This window comes from Ovis canadensis, chromosome 22 (genome assembly GCF_042477335.2).
Source record: "Ovis canadensis isolate MfBH-ARS-UI-01 breed Bighorn chromosome 22, ARS-UI_OviCan_v2, whole genome shotgun sequence".
In the NCBI taxonomy this organism is placed as follows: Eukaryota; Metazoa; Chordata; class Mammalia; order Artiodactyla; family Bovidae; genus Ovis; species Ovis canadensis.
The window spans coordinates 28,676,302-28,683,583 of record NC_091266.1 but is presented as its reverse complement, the minus strand read 5'-3'; positions in this window follow the sequence as shown (position 1 = coordinate 28,683,583).

Genomic DNA, 7,282 nt, shown 5'->3' with positions numbered 1-7,282 from the left:
CTGTGTTCAATATGTCAGCAAATTTGGAAAACTCAGCAGTGGCCACAGGACTGGAAATGTCAGTTTTCATTCGAATCCCAAAGAAAGGCAATGTCAAAGAATGCTCAAACTACCACACAATTGCACTCATCTCACATGCTAGTAAAGTAATGCTCAAAATTTTTCAAGCCAGGTTTCAACAGTATATGAATTGTGAACTTCCAGATGTTGAAGCTGGTTTTAGAAAAGGCAGAGGAACCAGAGATCAAATTGCCAATACCCACTGGATCATCGAAAAAGCAAGAGAGTTCCAGAAAAACATTTATTTCTGCTTTGTTGACTAAGCCAAAGCCTTTGATTCTGTGGATTACAATAAACTGTGGAAAATTCTGAAAGAGATGGGAATACCAGACCACCTGATCTGCCTCTTGAGAAATCTGTATGCAGGTCAGGAAGCAGCAGTTAGAACTGGACATGGAACAACAGACTGGTTCCAAATCAGGAAAGGAGTACGTCAAGGCTGTATATTGTCACCCTGCTTATTTAATTTATATGCAGAATACATCATGAAAAAAGCTGGGCTGGAGGAAGCACAAGCTGGAATCAAGATTGCCGGGAGAAATATCAATAACCCCAGATATGCAGATGACACCACCCTTATGGCAGAAAGCGAAGAAGAACTAAAGAGCCTCTTGATGAAAGTGAAAGAAGAGAGTGAAAAAGTTGGCTTAAAGCTCAACATTCAGAAAACGAAGATCATGGCATCTGGTCCCATCACTTCATGGAAAATAGATGGGGAAACAATGGAAACAGTGTCAGACTTTATTTTCTTGGGCTCCAAAATCACTGCAGATGGTGACTGCATCCATGAAATTAAAAGATACTTGCTCCTTGGAAGAGAAGTTATGACCAACCTAGACAGCTTATTAAAAAGCAGAGACATTACTTTGCCAACAAAGGTTCACCTAGTCAAAGCTATGGTTTTTCCAGTGGTCATGTATGGATGTGAAAGTCGGACTATAAGTAAAGCTGAGCACCAAAGAATTGATGCTTTTGAACTGTGATGTTGGAGAAGACTCTTGAGAGTCCCTTGGACTGCAAGGAGATCCAACCAGTCCATTCTACAGGAAATCAGTCCTGAATATTCATTGAAAGGACTGATGCTGAGGCTGAAACTCTCAGGCCACCTGATGGGAAGAACTGAATCACTGGCAAAGACCCTGATGCTGGGAAAGATTGAAGGTGGGAGGAGAAGTGGATGACAGAGGATGAGATGGTTGGATGGCATCACCAACTCAATGGACATGAGTTTGAGTAAACTCTGGGAGTTGTTGATGGACAGGAAGGCCTGGAGTGCTGCAGTCCATGGGGTTGCAAAGAGTCGGACATGGCTGAGTGATTGAACTGAACTGAGCTAGAACAAGGTGGGTGACTGTAGGTGCCTAGTACAGTTGACCGAAGCATGGGAGATGGCTAGGTCTTCTGGGGAGACCCATTGGATCTTACACTTGGGGTCTTCATAAAACAGCCAAGTGCCAGGAAGGCTGGGCAGGGTTCTCAGTTTTGGGAGGCAGGCACTGTTTGCATCCAGGAGGGCTGGGAGTTACAGAGACGCTCTTGGAACTATGGTAGCTGAAATGATCCCACAATGTAGACTGTTTTCCTCCCCATTCCCATTTTCCCATTTTCTGTCTACTTTGGAGAAAGGATGTCTCAAAGGCCAGAACTGCTTCATAGGCTGGAGAAAAATTCTGTCAAGGACAAAGACACTATGATTGTTTCCTAATGTCTGGTTTGGATTATGAATTAAGCCAATGACTATGAAACAGATTTTTTTTTCTTCTTTAATGCAAGAAGGCTACACAGATCCTAAGGGTGTCTTATGGCCTGATTGTCATCTCGGTCTGTCTAGCAGAACTACTGTTATAAACACCTCAAATATAGACTCCTTTTAATGTTTTAAAGTAACCAGTGTCACAACTGCCAGGAATAGTAGTTTAAAAAAACCACATTGTGTAGAAAATGAAAATATGTCAAATTATATTAAGTACTATGTAGAAGGCAATATATATTAAGTTCCCCATGGAAATATTCAAAGGCAAGTAACATGATGTGAAAATCACTGCTGTCAGCTCCAGATAATGTCAGCTTTAGATAATGGGAAGTTTTAAAAAAAAAGCCTGGAAAAAGGTACATACACTGTATATAAAATACTAGTGCCACAAACACATGCATCTCCCCTTCCCTGACAGGAAAGGAAAGGTCAAAATTAAGTGGAAAGTCACTGCTACACAGAAAGTCACTGGGGCGAGGGGGAAAGAAGGAAGGCAATTTTTCCTTTTGCTATTTCTGAGGACTAATTGTTTTGGATCAGTCATTCCTGTTCAGGATGATTTTAATGCCTCAAACTGAAGATATTTCAGAAAATTTGATATTTAACTTTTACCATCTGAAGGCTGTACCAAAGAGCACATAAAAGAACAAAACCATGGGGCCAATATGTGAGCTTTTAATATTTCAACATTTGTGTAGTAATTAAAACCTTTGGATAATTATAGACATATTCCCTCCCCAACATTTTATTATAAATGCTTTAAAAGACGTAAAATAGTTGAAAGAATTATATAGTGAATAACCATATATCCATCATTTTGATCTGGAGCTGGCAAACTACAGTCCATGGGTCAAATCCAGTTGCTTGCCTGTTTTTGTAAATAAAATTTGATCAGAACAGCTGTGCTCATTGTGTGTCTTAGTCGCTCAGTTGGGTCTGACTCTTTGCAACCCCATGGACCGTACAGGCTCCTCTGTCCAAGGGATTCTCCAGGAAAGAATACTGGAGTCGGTTGCCATGCCCTCCTCCAGGGGACCTTCCCAACCCAAGGATCGAACCTGGGTCTCCTACATTGTAGGCAGATTCTTTACTGACCAAGCCACCAGTGCTCATTCAGTTCAGTTCAGTCGCTCAGTCGTGTCCAAATCTTTGAGACCCCATGGACTGCAGCACGCCAGTCTTCCCTGTTCATCACCAACTCCCGGAGCCTGCTCAAACTCATGTCCATTGAGTCGGTGATGCCATCCACCATCTCATCCTCTGTCATTCCCTTCTCCTCCCGCCTTCAATCTTTCCCAGCATCAGGGTCTTTTCCAATGAGTCAGTTCTTTGCATCAGGTGGCCAAAGTGCTCGTAGTTCATGTATTGTTTCTGGCTGTTTTTGCCTTACAATAGTGGAGAAGGCAATGGCACCCCACTCCTGTACTCTTGGCTGGAAAATCCCATGGACGGAGGAGCCTGGTAGGCTGCAGTCCATCGGGTCGCCAAGAGTCGGACACGACTGAGTGACTTCACTTTCACTTTTCACTTTCATACATTGGAGAAGGAAATGGCAGCCCACTCCAGTGTTCTTGCCTGGAGAATCCTAGCAACAGGGGAGCCTGGTGGGCTGCCGTCTATGGGTTGCACAGAGTCGGACACGACTGAAGTGACTTAGCAGTAGCAGTGGAGTTGAGTCATTGCAATGAGGATTACAAAGCCTGAGTACTTACTATCTGACTCTTTACAGAAAAAGTTTACCAACCCCTGATTTAAATAACATGGCTGTTAACATGTTGTTGTATTAGCTTTTTCATCTATCTATCCATTCATGCACCTTATTGTTAAAGGGAAAAAGGACAAAATGGTCATTGGTGGTCAGATTCATGTCTCAAATAGTTAAGGACTATTACTAAAGTTTCCAAAAGAAAAAACTAATTTAGAAAGGAAAAAAAATCACTTAATTTTGTTACTCGGCATTATAATTAGGCTTATTCTCAGCCGTCATGTACATAAACTCAGTTATAATGCTAGCTATAAAAATCAGATTAACTGAATTTTACTTTATTTTTTGTTGAATCATACTGGCTGATTTAGGTTTTGATGTCTCAAAATATATTACTGGGTAGTTTGTTTGTTTTTAAAATCAAGGCAGTATTTATATTCTGAGAGGAAAACTTCCTCAACATAGTTGAGTAAAAACTATTTTTTTCAGTCTTTATAGTGGAACTATATACTGCTGCTTAGTTGTTAATGAAATCACGTGTAGTTAGGATTGTTACTATTAGTGCATTAAAGTCTACAAACACTATTTATTGAGTCTTTCCTATGCCTTAGACAGTTAGAGTTCTAGGTGCTTTAGGAGATGTGAGGATGAATCAAAGATTCTGTCCTCCAAGCACTATATGAGATCTCTTATACGTGGAATATAAATTGTGACACAAATGAGCATATCTACAAAACAGAAATGGACTCACAGACCTGGAGAACAAAGCTGTGGTTGTCAAGGGGGAAGGAGACATAGGGACTGGGAGTCTGGGATCAGCAGATGGAAACTTGTATATAATTTGGATAAACAACAAGGTCCTACTGTATAGCATGAGGACTATATTCAATATCTTGATAAACTATGATGGAAAAGAATATGAAAAAAGAACATATGGTGGACTCTTTAGTGTCCGAGCCACCAGGGAAGCCCCGTATGTATGTATAACTGTATATATATATACACACACACATATATATGTATTTGCTGTACAGTAGAAATTAACACAACATTGTAAATCAACTATACTTCAATAACGTAAATTATAAAAAAGATTATGTCCTCAAAGAAAACATTAACTCAAAAAGATAACTGCATCTCCATGCTCATAGCAGCATTATTCAAAATAGCCAAGACATAGAGATACTTTGTGTCCATCCATTGGGAGAACAGATAAAGAAGTTGTGAGTGGAACAGCGGAATATTATTCATCCATAGAAGTGAGGAAATTATGCCATTTGCAACAGCATGGATGGACTTGAAGGCATACTAAGTGAAATAAGTTAGAGACAATTACAGTATGATCTCACATATAAATGTGAAATTTAAAAAAAAAGAACAAAAGAAACCTATCAAACTCATAGAAAAGAGATCAGATTTGTGATCACTAGAGGTGGTATCAGGGCAGGAGAAATTGGAGGAAGGTGGTCAAAAAGTACAAACTTCCAGTTACCAGGTAAATAAGTCCTTGGGATATCATGATGACTATAGTTTACCGCGCTATACTATGTATGGGAAAGTTGTTAAGAGAATAGATCCTAAGGGTTCTCATTATAAGAAGAAATGTTTTTCATTTCTTTTTATCCTATCCATATGGGATGATGGATATTAACTAAATCGTTTGTGGTAATCATTTCACAATATATTGTAAATCATATTATCATACTATATATCTTAAACTTACACAGTGATATAGATCAATTATTTTTCAATAAAGTGAGGGAAAAAAAAATCCTGCTCTTAAGGCATATACCTGAGTATGGCAGACGGGACATGGACAGAACTGTCAACAGAGTGGGAAGTGTTTGATGTTGTGAGAACATAGTAAGTTCTGTGAGAGAGCAGAGGAAGGTGATATTTGGCATATGTTTCTCCAGATAAGGTGATATCCTGAAGGAAATGGCATTCTGTTTCGATGGCATTCTTTATAGACCGATGACATTTGAAGCAGGAACTGAAGGGCTGTCTTTGAAAAGCAAGTTGGGAGATTGTATGAAAGCCCCAAACTGCATTTGGCTTTCTGACAGAATAGGCAAAGCTGGTGAACTTTGAACAAACTTATGAAACCCGTCTAGGGTTTTCATTATCATTGGTTCCCAGTGACTTGCAATCAAGAGACAACTTTTAGTAAAACAAACAATAATCTTATGAAATTGTGGTTTACTGGAGGGTAGTTGCTAATCATTCTCTTCCTGCTAGCACATCAGCCAATTTGGTTCTTGGCAGTGACACAGTTTAACAGTCATTTCCCGTGTAGTATACAGGCTTGAATGAGTTAATGCAACTCCTCAGTAAAGAAACTTCTATGACTGTATCTTAAGGAAATAATAACAAATGTAAACAAATATTTAAATATGGTGATAATCATTATGTGCATGCATGCTCAACTGCTTTCATCGTGTCTGACTGTTTGTGACCTATGGACTGTAGCCCGCCAGGCTCCTCTGTCCATGGGATTCTCCAGGCAAGAATACTGGAGTGGATTGCTGTTCCCTCTTCCAGGGGATCTTCCCAACCAGGGTTCAAACTCATGTCTGCCTGCTTCTCTCCTTCATTACAGGTGGATTCTTTACCCATTGAGTCACCCGGGAAGCCCAATCATCATACTATTATTTACATAAAACAATGAAAAATATGTCCATGTTCAAAATAGAGTGTTAAATTATGATACTTCAGTGAGATAATATGCAGGTCCTAAAAATCAAGATTTTTTGGGTGAATTTTTAATGGTACAGGAGGTGGTAATTATCTAATGTTTTAAGATAAATACACAAAAAGGCAGTTTATAAAATTTTATATATAACATATTGTCAATTTTGGATTCACTGCTTACTTTCAACAAAGGAACTTCAGCCGGGGAAATGAACCAAAGTGATTTGAGAAATGGAAACACCGTTTTTTTGATAAGAATTTTGCTAAGATAATGTATGCTTTCTACTTAACAGGAAACTTTATAAAAATATCTATTTTGTGGGTTCTGGGGATAGGGCTTACTGAGATAGCCTGTATTATCTTCTTTCCTCACTCTAAGCACATATAAATATAGGGCAAAATATTGCAACCAAAAATTTAAATGCAATACCCAAGCTCAAAATAAAGAAAGAATTCCCTGGGAGCCAAAACCAAAGAGGGAAGGTGAAACCAGATGTAAACTTTGAGATCTGATGCTGCAATGCCTCAGAAAGATATTGGTCTGAAACAGACCATAAGGGATGAGTAACTGGAGACTTAATATTTATGTTCTTTGGAGGACAGGGCTGTGGCCTTGGACTTTTGTAAGAGGGGAAACTAGATCTCATAGCTCTCCTTAGAGATAACACTTCTATTGACCTTGAAATGTGTGGGCTATACAATTCAGATCACCTACCTTTATTTGTCTTGTCTACAGGGATGCTGGGAATCAGCATAAATTAAATGATTAGAAGCTGGAGTCAAACAGCTGCTGGCTCAAGGCAGCAGCACTGGTGTTGCCATAGGACAGTCTGACTCCCAGAATCCTCAAAGATTAAATCCATCATCCCTCCCTCCCTCTCTTCTCCCTTCCTTCCTTCTGTCCTGATACATTCATTGAACAACTATGCTATGCTAGGCATGAGGACTAACACACACAGGGCCCACTTCAAGAAACTCAGAATTTAGTAGGGAAAATAACGTCTTGATGGACAGAGAGTAAGGAGTTTAGTGATAATCTCCATACTCTGGGTTGGGCTACCAGATTTGGCAAA